Here is a 15,009-nt window from a genome sequence, read left to right as displayed (position 1 = left end):
CATCAGTAATTATTTATAAGACACCTATGGAGATGTGGTCAGGAAGGAAGACCTCAATGAGACATCTTAGCGTATTTGGTTGTGGAGCTTATGCTCATGTTCTAAGTGAAAAGAGATATAAGTTGAAAAACAAGGCAGTGAAGTGTATCTTTATTGGTTATTGTGTAAGTGTAAAAGGGTACAAGCTTTGGTATCCAATGATAGAGAAGTTTCTCTATAGCATAAGTTTTATTTTAGAGAGATGAAACCTTCTAGTATTGAGATACAATCAGAGAAAGAGGAGAAACATAATACGGAGGTACTTCAAATTCATTTTATCTCTGAGATAGAAGAACTATGAGATCCTCATGGACATGATAATGAGGAGAGATCAAGCATCTCTGAAAGTTGAGAAGAAGATGAAGAACCTCAACCCTAACTTGAACCTTTGAGGAGGCCTACTCATGATAGGCAACAACCTAAAAGATATTATTAGTCATAAAATATGTTTAGATATTCATTGTTAGATTCATGTTATATTTTTACTTTGATTGTTAACACTATTGAGCTTAGGAATATTAGAGAGGCTAAGGATCTAAGTGATGTAGATTCTTGGATGGAAGCCATGAAACATAAGATGGCATCATTGAAGAAGAACAATACTTGCGATTTGGTACCTTTCCTTGAAGGATGTAAGAAAGTAGGATGCAAATTTGTGTTGAATAAAAAGTTAGGTCTAGATGGTAGCATTGAGAAGTATAAAGCTTGGTTGGTGATGAAGGGGTATTCCTAGGTTGATGGAATAAATTATGGTGAGATTTTCTCTCCTAGTGCAATATTGACATCCATATGATTCTTGTTATCAGTTTCTATATTTCATGATTGGGAAATCAAGAAAATTGATGTGAAGATATCATTCCTTCATGGTGATTTGAAGGAAGAAATTTGTATATATTGTTGGCATTCTACACTCTTATGAGAATAGTTGACATTGTCATTGATGGCAGCCAACTGGAAATCATTTGGCAACCAACCAACAGTTACCGGTACCGGGAATAGACTTCTACATACATCGGCAGGCACTTCACTGATAGTGGTAACAATGCATATCGACACTCAAGCCAACATGGAATTAAATTTTGTTTATTATTTTATAATGTAATTATCTCTTGTAAAAGCCGACATGGCATATTGTAAAAGACTCATATATGTATGAGATCTTATAGGTCATTTTGATATGAGAGAGAGATAGAGGATAGATGAGAAGTATAAGGCAATTTTTGTATAAGGTGATATAGTTGACAGCGAAGGTTTTGGTTATAGACAGAGCTTAAACCGGTACTGAACTTGGCATAGTTGATGCTGATTTGAAGCAGTACATTGTATTGGATTTTGATAATCCATTTTGTAAGTCAGTGAGACTTCTATTTTGTAGTTGAGCAGTGAGCTCTAGGCTGCTAGCCTTCTTGCATGTGTAGGCCCCTCATTGTAAGTAATATTTATTCATAGGCTAGTGAGTGAATATTATGGGTCACAAATCCCACCGAGAGTTTTCCCACACTGGGTTTCCTCGTTAAATATCTTGTGTTATGGTGTGTTCTCTATGTTGTCTCTGTTATTCTTATTTGCTGCATCAATTCTTATTTACTGGTACACTGTTTGGGGATGCAAAGTTCTTAATAAGTATAAATATTATGTTAACCAGTTAGACACTAATTCACCCCCCCTCTTAGTGTCTTTGGGACTATCATTGATTCTAACAATTGGTATCAAAGATTGGTCCTCTATTTTCAAAAGCCTAACAGCTTGAGGAAGATTCTGACACTAGTATAGATGGAGAACTTAAGAAAATAATTGGAAGGAGCTCTTGTAGATTATGATGCAAAGAAATTGGAGAATATCAAACTTGAAGATGATCTAAGGTCTGCATAGGAATTCATTAAAGGAATTCATGAGAACTTTGCTATAGCACAAAATAAAAGAAAAGAACTTCATGAGAAGATGCAGAAAGATGATGATGAAAAATAAACTCTTAGAGAGCTTGCAAACAAATTGAGACAAGAAAACAATAATATGAAGAATGAAATGCAAGATATGACTATGAGGTTATGTAAAGATATTGAAGACAGGAAGAAGAATGAAGAAGACTTGACTAGGAGACTTAATGATGCTGGAAATGAAAATATAAGACTTAGTCATGAAAATGATATGCTGAAGACAAATCTGATTCACATGCAACATGATAAAACTAAGCTTATGAGACAAATGGGAATTCTAGAAAATGAGTTGGCTACTACAAATAAACACAAAGAAAAACTCAAGAAAAGTTCAGAGGAGCTTGATAACATGCTGAAAATTCAGAAACCTAATGGAGATACTAATGGACTTGGATTTGAAGTTGGAGAAAGTTTTGGTACTGCAAACAATCTAGATCAGACCAAACCAGTAAGACAACCTAATGCTTATAAGTTTAATGGCAAATGTTTCAATTGCAACAAATATGGTCATAGAGAAAATCAGTGTAGATTTAGAAATAATCACAATATTAATGCACCCACCGGTCAATGTTCCAAATGCAACAAAATTGGTCATAATTTAGAAAATTGCAGAATGAATGTGAAATGCTATGTTTGTGGAAGATTTGGGCACTTATCTAATCAATGCAGAACACAAAATGACATAGGATATGAAAAGGCTATTTAGAGGAATAATATGACTTGTTATGCTTGTAACAAGATTGGACATATTACAAAATTTTGTAGAAGCAAGACTTCACCGACAAACAATAAAGGATCCAGTTTGAAAGGAAAAGAAAAGGTAGATGAAGTAAAGCAAGAATTTTTTTAAAAATGGATTAAGAAGAGAGATCAGAAAGTTGATGAAATTGTCTCTACACTGGTAGAACAGAGTAATTCTCCACTGGTAGGAGATTCCTCATCCAACTGAGAAGTAACCCTTTGGGGGTATTGCAGCAAGTTGAAAATCATGCAGATTACCCTTGGTTGATGGTGAGAAGATAGATTTCTTCTTTACTGGCAGATGTATTAATTTTTCACTTAACCAGAAAGCAATTAATGTGGTTAGTGGAAGATATGTCATTATAAATTAGCTGGTTTCCCTCATTTTTGACTCATTGAACATTCAAATTATCAGAGAGTGCAAAAACTGAGCGAAGGCATTCAAGGCAAAGGTGCAAAGTAATTTCTTAAGACATTCAGAATATTTTCAGGTAGTAAAAGGTATTTTTCAATGGTCTCCTCTTTTGTTCCCTAGTTTATTCCGATCCCTACCATTGTGGAAAATGTGAAACACCCTAGGCCCGTGTTTAAGATAATTCCCAAAATTGCTAAGCAAGATGACTCTGTAGGGGATTTCTCAAAAATTCCTAAAGGTGTAGCATTTGTAGAAGACCCTAGGATTTATATACATTGCAATATAGAAGAACTAGGTTCTGAGGAATTAATGAAAATGTTTAAAAAGGTCATTTGTGATGAACATGGTACTGTTAAACCCGAACACAAGATTGTGGAAACTTTAGGTTTTGTGGAGATACTGAATATCCCTGAATTTCCAGAGGAAGTGGTAAGGATTGTATTGAGTGGAGCACATGGAGAATTCTTATGGTTGGATTTTATTTGAAAAATAACCTGACAAGCAATTAGGGCAGTTACTGGTTTACCGTCAACCGATAGCAGACCTGATAAGACAAAGAAGATTCCAAACAACAAGGTGATAAGCTAAACTGAAGAAACATCTAACAATAGATCACTTAGAGTAAATGATATTAAGGACATCAATGTGAGATTTGTAAGTATGGTGCTAGGATATAAGGGCACACATGCTAACAAGATAAATTTTGTTTCTAGTCTCTATATACATAGTGCTTATGAGATGGTAAACAACAATGCAATGATTACCATAGAGTGTAGTAGATAAATATGACAAAGAAATTTATTTTTCTATCAAAAGAGATGAGACATGGATGGAGGCACTACTCCCTAGGACTATTTGGGTAATGGAGATCGAATATGAAGTAGATCTTACTATTCTGGAAACATATACCAAAGCTTTACAGGAAGCACCGAGAGAACCATTAGAAAAAGTCTTTGGTAGTGTTGAGACTATCGAGAATGATGTAAATTTGTTGAAGAAAAGAAAGAAAAGAGAAAAATACATTAGAGATGCTTCTAAGAAAGTAAAGGAAATCAAAGAAAATGTCATGAACCTTAGTGGCATATTAGCTAGAGAGCTTGAAGGACTTCAACCAGAGGCACATATTTCACTGGTTGACACATCTTCTGGAACTGACAGTGAGAAGGTAGAAGAATTTAAAAGAGTTGAAAGGAGGAAGAGAAAACCTTCACCGGTACCCTCTCCTTCACCTAAGAGAAAAAGGACTTTGAGAAAGAAATAGTAGGCAGTAAGGGGACCTCCCAAGAAACTAAGACCAAAGAGGAAACAACAACCAGTTACCCCTTCTTTGAATGGTTTGTTGAATGTAATAACTGATGACAACAATTTGGCTAACGTGCACAAACTGTATAATACATTTAATGATTCTGATAGGGAGAGTATTGAGAATAGCATTATTTTACACTTGGACATTTAGAAGAAGGTTCTAATTGAAGTTTTGGATGATTTACAAAATTAACTTTATAGAAGATTGGAGGCAAAAAGGATAGCAGTGATGGAATTAGACAAGAAACTGAAAATTGAAAAATTTCTAGCTATACATCCTGTTAATTCAAGAGAAGAAATTGATGAACTTATTTCTGAGACAAACTGGTTCATTTTTGCTAGTTGGCACCGACAAGTAAGCTTGATGGTAGGAAGAGTGAAAGAGATTGCAGATGAGACTGTAGATAATTGGGATATATTTTTTGTGGGAAAGGAAAAATAAGAGGAAATGAACAGACCTAAAAAGACATTTAAAGTGTATCAGAAGGACAAGGACAAGGACAAAGGAAAAATTGGTGGAGTTACAAACATTAAGATTACTGACAATCTATCACCACCATCTTTGGATAATGCACCGGTACACTCAGAAGATCCACTAGTTATTGACACTAAAGGTATTACACATGATGATACAAATCCTAAATCAGAGATACTCTTTACCATAAATGTGGATAATCAAGAAGTAAATATTATTGTGGATAAGGATAATTCAGAGGTTAAGGCAGACAATGTTGATAGTGGCAACATGACAGAGAAACTGGTTGAAACTGTTGAAGCTGAGATCCCAACCCAAATAGAGCAATCGTCAGAAATTGAAAAACCTACTGAAGATAAGGATACTTGTACAGGGCCACCAGAGACAGAGATACCGATAGTTGAACCTTCAGGAAAACAAATTGAGGCTGAGGTACACAATGAAATAGAGAAACCGGTAATCATAGAGACATTAAAACAGTTTGAGAAACCTTTGCAGGTTGAGATGAAAACCTAGACTCATCCACTTGAGGAAATTGCAAGAAAAATGGTTACACCTAATGGAAGCATAGAGGTAATAAAGATAATTGGTCAGGCATCTGGCACATCTATAGGTGAATTCAGACCTACCAATGTTACAGCGGTACTTTTGGATTCAATCAAGAAGATAACGGATTGCAATGCATTGGCCTACAAGGAAATTGATAACACTTTACCAGTTCTTAAATTGATTGCACCAAATTGTAACATAGATCATATTAAGGATTCTTTAAATAAATTGGATACATTATCCAAATTTCTTGCTGACAATGTTATAACTATTGATAAGGTGAATGAGGACACAATCAAAGAGATAGTTGAAAAGGAGAAAAACAAATTCTTTGAAAACACCATAAAGAAATGTACAAAACACTTGAATACATTATTACCAGTACTTAACTCTACAATTTTGGAGTACAAAGAGCTATATAAGGAAACATGCAAACCTCACCTTTTGACAATGGACATAGATAAGGAGATCAGTAAAACACAGAAATAAATCGATGACATAGCTGATAATATAATTGGTTCATCCAAACATATATCAATTTTTTGAGTAGGAAATGACAGGTTTTGAGGAGAAATTAGAGAAACTTGAGAAAGAGAAGGCAAGGATAAGGTCAAATGCCTGGGAACTTAAAAATAAACTTGGCCCCAAGTTGGACAATCTTATCTCTCAGAGAACTGAAATATCTAAGGCATTACTTCAAGGAGAGTGATCACTGGAAGATCACATGCATTATCTCACCAAAATGATCCAATAGACTGAGGCAACCTTGAATTATAGCAAAAGGTTTATGTAGAGTCTAAATATAGTTTTGGCAGATGTTTTTCATATTGTAACCAACCGGTTACAGACTTTGAGGTGAAATTTTTGCACTCGTTTGACTATTTTTGACAACCTTTGTCATTGATGTCAAAGGGGGAGTAGTGGAAAGAAAAATACTTATATAGAGGAGATCATTTGCTCAAGGGGAGCACATCTTTTGGGAAACTTTTTGGACTTTAATTTTTGGGAACAATTTTTGGATGAGTGTTGCCATCAATGCTAAAGGGGGAGATTGTTGGCATTCTACACTCTTATGACAATAATTGATGTTTTCATTGATGGCAACCAACTGGCAATCATCTGGAAGCCAATCAGAAGTCACTGGCAACGACAATAGACTTCTACATACACCGACATGCACTTCACCGACAGCGGCAACAATGCATACTAGCACTCAAGACGACATGGAATAAACTTTTGTTTATTGTTTTATAATGTAATTATCTCTTGTAAAATCCGACATGACATATTGTAAAAGACTCATATATGTATGAGATCTTATAGGTCATTTTTATATGTGAGAGAGATGGAGGATAGATGAGAAGTATAAGGCAATTTTTGTATAAGGTGATATAGTTGACTGCGAAGGTTTTGGTTATAGATTGAGCTTAAACTGGTACTGAACCTAACATAGTTGATGCTGATTTGAAGCAGTACATTGTATTGGATTTTGATAATCCATTTTGTAAGTCAGTGAGACTTCTATTTTGTAGTTGAGCAATGAGCTCTAGGCTACTAGCCTTCCTACATGTGCAGGCCCCTCATTGTAAGTATATTTATTCATTGGCCAGTGAGTGAATATTGTGGGTCACAAATCCCATCGAGGTTTTTCCCACACCAGGTTTCCTCATTAAATATCTTGTGTTATGGTGTGTTCTCTATGTTGTCTCTATTATTCTTATTTGCTGCATTAATTCTTGTTTACCAGTACACTGTTTTGGGATGAAAAGTTCTTAATAAGTATAAACATTATGTTAACCGGTTAGACACTGATTCACCTCCCCCTCTCAGTGTCTTTGGGACTATCATTAAGATTCTAACAGTGTCTTTGGGACTATCATTAAGATTCTAACATATATCACAAATAGATAATTTCATAGTGTAAGGTGAATAAAATATGGTTTTCAAGTTGAAAAATCCTTTGTATGGTTTGAAATAGTCTTCTAGGATATGATACCTAAAGTTTGGTACCTATTTGTTGAATTTTGGATTTTAAAGACCTAAATATAATCATTGTTTTTACTTTGAAACTAAAAATGATCACATTATCATTATTGCATTGTATGTGGATGATATGTTACTATTTTGGAATGGATATTTGATTTCTAACTGGAAATCTCAATTTTCAGCATAGTCTGGAATGAAAGATTTAGGTGTAGATAGGTAGATTCTAGGAATGGAGATAAAAAAAGATAGATCTAGTAGATAGATTTGGATAAGACAGATTAAGTATGTGAATTTAGTGTTGGAAATATTTAGCATGACATTTGATAGATTAATGATAGATCCTATTGCATTAGGAATGAATTTATATGTGGACGATTTCTCAAAATATCATTTCTAAGTTGGAGGACATGGTGAGTGTACCATGCATGAGTTTAGTTGGTAGTATTTGTTACTACTTATCAAATTGCCATTAGTTTTATATCCAAATTCATTCTATATACTCTAGTTGGTTACTACTACCGAAATATTCAGTTGCTAAGCACAGTGCAGTCGGTTATAGAAGAAAGTAGTCACAGAGCCCAGTATGCACCGAGTTGTCTACCGAGTAACATTCTATGTCTACCGAGCAGCAAAGATGATACACCGAGTTGATATACACCGAGTGAAACATGTTACTAGATTCATTGAACCTGGACACATATATGAAAACGTGTTACAAAGATCAAGGAACAAGTAACCGTTATCACATTGGAAATTGCACTTAAAGATTGTGTATGATTTTGAGGTCATCTAACAATTGAAATATTTTACATGGTTATTCATTCAAGAAATCATGTTTGTAAGATCGAAGCATAAACTAGATCACCGACATAAGAGATCTATTTATACAGCATGAATTCAGGATTAGAAAAAAAGGTGTGTGCATGTGTGTGTGAAGCAAAACATATACATAGAGGAAAATCATGAGAAATCATAGAGTGTGATGACTATTATAGTTCACAGAGAAACACAGAGGTCACCAACAAGGAATTCAAAGAATAGTCAAAGAACAGAGTAAACAGAAGGGTTTACCAAGTTAATTTATGGGTTACTGAGGTATGCTATAGGCAAGGTAATCTTATTTTGTGCACATAGAATCTGCTATAACATTCCAGATGTAAAGTTGCAGATAGTTGTAAATATTTTATTGAAAATTTTTGAAGTTGTATGAGAAACCTTTAACAGGGTAAAAGACTCTAACTAAGTCTATAAATTGTAAAGCCTCTAACCAAGTGCAACATTTAGATTAAGTGTTGTAAAATCCTTTAGCAAGGTAGATCTAACAGATCTTCATACTCCTAATAGGGTAAGCTATTAGAAATAGCTAAACATGTAGCTCTAACCGAGCAACCATTATTATTGCAGTAGTGAAGTTGTGGGTGCCATCCCCACCATAGTTTTTCTCTCTAACCAAGAGTTTCTGTGTAACCAAAATATATATGTTATGGAGTGAATCATGTATGATTGTTATTTATTTGTTTTAGCTTTATGTTATGTTACAACAGTTTTTGGTTTATGCATAATAGTAAAGATATTGTTGATAAAAGGATTTGAAGTACTGATTCACCCCTCCCCTCTCAGTACATTAGCTTTCCATATTGGGCCTAACAATTGGTATCAGAGCTTGAGTCTTGGAAAAGGGTTTAACAACCTAAAGAGAAGGATCTTATCAATGGAAGGATATAAACAATCTTGGAAAATTGTGTATCTACGAGAAGAGTTGGATCATGCTAATCAAGTGATTGCAGACATGCAAAGACAAATGCAAAAATCTCTAAAAGTTAGAAGAAGATTGTCTGATGATTTGTACAACTCTCAAGAGTTGGTGGAATAAATTGAGACATCATCTGAGAATAGTATATCTGAAGAGACTGAAGAAATGATTGGAGTATTGAAAGAAAAGAACAAATCACTGGCTGATCAACTAAAAGCAATAAAAAGAGAACATGAACATTTCAGCACACAGATGACTGAAAATCTTGATGCATTGAGGACAATTGAGGATAAAGTAAGAGATCTAGAAAGAGAAAAACAACAACTTGAAGAATTAGTATCTGAAAAGAATGATGAAATCACAAGGTTGACTGGAATTCAACAAAATCTATCAGATCAATTGGGTTATGCACATCATGAAGCAAATCTAAAAGATGATGAGAATCAAGCTTTAAAACTTGAAGTATCGAGGTTGACCAATGAACTTGAAATAGAGAAGAAATCCAAAGAAACACTAAAGAAGAGTTATGAAGCATCAAAGATGTTGGATGAGCAACTGAATACAAGAAGACCCAACAAAGATGTAGGACTCAGTTACAAAGGAAAAGACTCTATCGAGAAGGGAATTCATACTACCGAGAGAGGAGAATCATCAAAGCAAGTTGGTATCAAGAAGAATATCAAAATAAAGAACCCTATTTGCAACTACTATGGAAATCAAGATCATACTGTTGACATGTGCCAAATCAGAAAAGGTAAGCAACCAAATGTCACTAAGTACAATGGTTATTGTTATAATTGCAATAAATATGGTCACACATCTAATCAATGTAGGACAAAGTCTGCTAGCAATTATCAGAAGGCAAAATTCAAAGGGTTTTGTAAAAATTGCAATAGATATGGTCATAGTACCGAGAAGTGTTGGTTTAAGCAAAAGAACTATGTGTGGTCTGCACACCGAGCAAATACTGGAAGCTACCAAACTCATAGAGATCTTAACCGACAATATGCTGCAGTACCATGGGATTACAATACAAGGATATGGTGTGAATGTTGGGGAAGATATGGACATATAAGTTCCAACTGCTTTATAAGGTTTAGAATGAACAACCGAAGATCATGGAGAAATCCTGGTATGACATGTTTTCATTGTCACAAAGTTGGACACTTGGCTAGAGATTGCAAAGATCAACCTAGAGGAGATACTGAGGAAATAAAAGAAAAATTACAGATGATTTGGAAAAAGAAGGAAATTGTGTCAAGTGAAGAAAGAACCTTACCTACCGAGTTACGTGCACCTATTCCAAACTAATCGGTAAAGGTATGAAGGGACTGCACTCTCTAAAGGTTAAATCTTAACAGTTCCTATTTTATTATGTACTTAATTCAAAATCTGCATAGCTAAGATGTATTCATAAGTTTGAAATTCTATCAAAGTCTTTTGGAGCACTATACATGAAGACTGTCAAGTTGGTAACCATAGGAGGCCTGTCTAGTCAGTAAATGAAGGAAATCTGGTTACTCGGTTAAAATGCAAAAAGGAAAGAAAGTTTAGTGGAACTGAGTGCATTTAATGTTATTGACCTAACTTGCATAGAGTCCAATAAGGTATATTGTGTAATTAAAGTATTTACGTGGTCATTTTTCATTCACCAAGTTTTCAAGAAAGCAGATCAAAGCGAATCAAAGGCGATCAAACCTCCTCCAAAGCAAAATTCAAGGTATTTACATCAATCTCAATGCATTGTTAAGCTGGTTTACTGATCATATCAAGTTGTTATTATCTGCTAAGTGTGAAGCGTCTGCCTTTTGAAAATCTTCAAACCCTAAGGATCTTTTGTCAGTACTTATCTAAAATTTGCAATGGCACCTAAGATCCAGAATCCCGTTGTTGAGAACATTGAAAAGCCCTCACTAAAATACTCTTTAACTCCCAAAATTGCATCTGAACCGGTTGACAAAACCACATTGTCACTCATCCCAAATAGAGTTTTATTTGTCGAGGATGTGAGATTCTTCACCAAATATCGAGTTGAAGAACTAGGTCATGTTGAAATCAAAGACACATATGATGAATTGTGCACCGATGGTGAAATGGATAGCAAGTATGAGCACATTAAGATCAAGGGATTGACTAAAGCTCTAACCTATCCCCGTGTATTCAAACCCCAGTGGGTCAAGTTTGTTCTGAGCAGAGTTCATGATGACTTCATGTGGCTAGAAGAGCAACCGTTTAAGATCACCAAGGAAATCATTCATTTCATCACCAATTACCCTATTTATGATCATGCCCGAGCTCAGAAAATGATATCATAGAAGGAATTAATCAGTTTAACTAGAGTAGAATCAGATAGCAGAGGACTCAGCATATAAAATTGTGAAGAAAGGCATGAAAATTGATTTATGTGAGGTGTTGCTGAAAAAACTGTTTGAGAATCTGAACACCATCAGGAAGCCGAAGAAGAACAACTCGACCAATACACTAAAGTTTGGATCACTGTTAGTATGCATGTTTTTCTATTTTGAAAAATTCTTTCCATCAGTCGATAAAGTTGTTTGGGAACTACACCGACCAATCACCCATCAAATCAATGACTTCATCAAGAAGCTAGTTGATAATTTTAATGATATTATGGATGATTATTTCAGCAAGTTTCAGGAAAGGATGCATAACAGGTACCAAATTCCACCCAAGCTAGTGGAGAAATACAAAGATGACATATTTTTTGAAGTGGACACTGATTACTGTTATGTGAATGTTGTGGAACCAAGAACTCAATCTTTGCCACCTATGGGTTACAAGATTGATTTTGACCTCACACAACAACAAATAGATGCATTTCTTACATTACCAAGGCATGCTACCAACATGAGGTATGGAACATATGAAGAAGTGAAGGAATAAGTAAAAATGAGCATTGTAGTACCCAAAGCTACAAGGAAGGCAACAAAGATGATAAAGGCATTAACAGAGAAATTTGGAGAAGATTCTTCCTCCACACCTGTCAAAGGCACTATAGCCATTACCGAAGAGGAATCTGAAGCCCAAGAGGTAGCTATAACACTGAGCACCGAATTGCCTAAGGGAAAAGTGTTGAAAAGAAAGAAACAAGATACATCAAAGGCCTCACCGACTCCTCTAGCAAAGCGACCTAACACAAGAGCATCTGTAGTTTCACCGAGTAAGAAAACAAAGAGTGTTCTCGCACCCAAGGTAACAAAAACTTACAAGAAATCTACTTGGAGACTCATTTTGGCAAAAGAGTCTAGTGACACCAAATTTGAAGATGTAAGCAAATTTCAGATTGTTAAGAGCAAGAAGGTAAATGTACATAGTGTTGAAATTTTTTGTGCTAATCTGAAGCAATATGGTGGATTTGGAGGATTCAGATATGTTAAGTATGAATCCAGATCTATTGATGAAAAGAGACAAATAGAAGAAACTGTCATCTGCACACTTCTGAAATTCTGAGTGGTCCCATTAGAAGTATCTAATTCTCTTCGAAAAGAATTATATGCACATATTGATAACAGGTGGCAATATGCCCTGGACTCAAAAAAAAAAATTAGAGAAAGAAGTTTGGTACATCTCCTTCCTAACATGTCGGTAGATGAGATCAAGGAACATATAAAAAACTACCAGACACAATTCAAAGTCAAGCAAAAGGCCTTGAAATTGATGAATGGTCTATATATTGAAGTGGAGAAGGAAACAAAAGAATAGTGGTAGGAAATCTTTTGACTAAAGGATGTTGGTGAGCAAGCTGTAGTTGAAATAGTTGATGTCACCGAGCAAGATCATGATGTCACTGAGCAAGACCTTGCTAACACCATACAAGTAGATGAAGATATCATGGATACAGAGTCATCTGAATAGGAAATGATAGAAGGGAATGCTTATGCCCAACTTGTATCCAGTGAATCAGTTTTGGAACAAGTTTAGCCCTATCCTCTGGTCAATCAACCTATCTCAACCGAGGCCCCTTAGGATATGGAACAAAGCACCGAAGGTCACAAGTCTACAACAGGAGAAGGTACTTCTCAAGAATAGAACTCACAAGCACCTTCTAGCATTGAAAAATGTTGCAATTGAGACACCAAGTACCAAGACACCAAAGGACACTACAGAGGCTAAAGAAACCGACCAAAGTGTTGCCTCTACCAAGCAACCTACCAAGGGTCATCAAGCCTCACAAGCCATTGTCTTAGTTCAATTGGTGAAAGGTAAAGAAAAGAAGATGAAAAAGCATAGTTTCAAAGTAGATTTTTCAAAACCAATAGTATTGCCCAATGTTGATATATCCAAACTAAAGGGGCAAGCACTCATTGATTTCAATGAACTATGCAAAGCAAAGGCCAAATAGGAAAAACAAATGGCTAGATATGCTACCTACAGCTGTAGTGTCAATAGATGCAGCCATCCATATTCAATTGGATGAACTCCTTAATCAGATAGAGACATCTGGAGTTGATGCATCTGAATATTTGAGCAAGTTAAAGGACAAGGAGCTCACTACAAAAATGATAGAAGAGGTATAGAAAGCTATAGCTATTGGCAAAGTTAAACTTGTCAAATTTATTGCTGAGTTGACCCCTCAACTCAAGCACGTTCTTTATTTATTTCAGAAACTCTATACATTCTCTTTATTTATTAAAGACATCAAGAATAAAATAGAAGCAATTGAGAAAGAGATCACTGATCTCTCAAATAAGTTGACCACTGAGCATAATTCCATTCAGAATTTTTATACCAAGCTACAACAGCTCATGGCTCAATAATTGGAACTAAGGAATGAAGAACACAAGATAACGATGGACATAATGACACTTCAGACATTATTCCTTCATCATCTTTCATCCATCCAAGAGCAGATTAACAAGGCTACATCCCTATCCACTCAACAAGAGGGAAGCACGTTAGATGGACTCATTTCACTATTAGCTGACATTATAGCTCAAAATTCACTCATGGATAGTGTTAAAGATATCCTCTCTGCTACTCTCACCGATGCCCGAACAAAGTACAAATCGATTTTTGACTAGTTGCCACCACCAAATGGTAACTAAATTTTGATGTTTGTCAAAAAGGGGGAGTGATATAGTATCAAAGCATCAAAGTATCAAACAAAGGAGTATAGTATATAGGGGGAGTATATACTGAGCAAAATAGAGTATTCAAATATAGAGAACCGAGTACTGAACTGACCAAGTTATCACAGAAAATTGATCACCGAGCATACAAAATCAGGGTTTTGTATAGTATAGTGATAAGGGGAGTACATCTGAATATACTATTTCATTGACAAATGTATATACTATCAGTTTAGTCAAATTTTGTAAGTATATAGATTATTGAGTTATGACTTTGAAAGTAGTTTTGTCAAACATCTCAACTAATGTCAAAAGGGGAGATTGTTACTAGTTATCAAATTGCCATTAGTTTTATATCCAAAGTCATTCTATATACTCTAGTCAGTTACTACTACCAAAATATCCAGTCGATAAGCACAGTGTAGTCAATTATAGAAGAAAGTAGTCACAGAGCCCTGTATGCACCGAGCTGTCTACCGAGTAATATTCTATGTCTATTGAGCAACAAAGATGATACACCGAGTGAAACATGTTACCAAATTCATTGAACCTGGACACATATGAAAACATGTTACAAATATCAAGGAACAAGTAACCATTATCACATTGGAAATTGCACTTAAAGATTGTGTATGATTTTGAGGTCATCTAACCAATGAAATATTTTGCATGGTTATTCATTCAAGAAATCATGTTTGTAAGATCAAAGCATAAACCAG

This window comes from Cryptomeria japonica, chromosome 7, assembly GCF_030272615.1.
Source record: "Cryptomeria japonica chromosome 7, Sugi_1.0, whole genome shotgun sequence".
In the NCBI taxonomy this organism is placed as follows: Eukaryota; Viridiplantae; Streptophyta; class Pinopsida; order Cupressales; family Cupressaceae; genus Cryptomeria; species Cryptomeria japonica.
This window is presented reverse-complemented; position numbering follows the sequence as displayed.